Here is a 392-nt window from a genome sequence, read left to right as displayed (position 1 = left end):
GCCCTGGCGTCTGCGCGGTCCTGCCGGCGGGGGCTGGTGGGGGGCATTGGGCCGGGGGAGCCGGTCCCCGCGCTCAGGGAGCTCTGACTCGCTCTTCCTTCTCTCTCAGCCCACGAAGCCTGTGAAGAGAAGCCTTGCAGCTCTCCGGTGAGTGAGTGTGATGGACCCGACCCAGGGGAGGGCACTGGGGCCTGGGACGGTGGGTAAAGGCGGGGGCGGGGGCTGTGAGCTGGCCCCAGGAAGTGCGTCGGGGCAGTGCTGCTGCTGTGGGTCTCCCGGCTCCCCGGGGTTCGGAGGCTGAAGAGCAGGCTAGGGAGGAGGGTCGCGGTGCTGGCGCTGCCTGTACCCTCCGTGCCCGGGTGCCAGCGCGGCAGGGCGGTGGGCGCTGGGGG

General features: G+C 72.4%; 1 long non-coding RNA gene across 1 annotated transcript in view; it reads left to right on the top strand.

The window, feature by feature from the left end:
* Positions 1-21: 21 nt before the first annotated feature.
* The window catches only part of LOC102373373, a 3,013-nt gene continuing 2,642 nt past the window's right edge, over positions 22-392 (top strand). The window contains exon 1 of the long non-coding RNA XR_325580.3: positions 22-147. This is a non-coding gene — a long non-coding RNA (uncharacterized LOC102373373). The remainder of the gene's footprint in view (positions 148-392) is intronic.

This window comes from Alligator sinensis, unplaced genomic scaffold (assembly GCF_000455745.1).
Source record: "Alligator sinensis unplaced genomic scaffold, ASM45574v1 scaffold2211_1, whole genome shotgun sequence".
Lineage (NCBI taxonomy): Eukaryota > Metazoa > Chordata > Crocodylia > Alligatoridae > Alligator > Alligator sinensis.
This window is presented reverse-complemented; position numbering and strand designations above follow the sequence as displayed.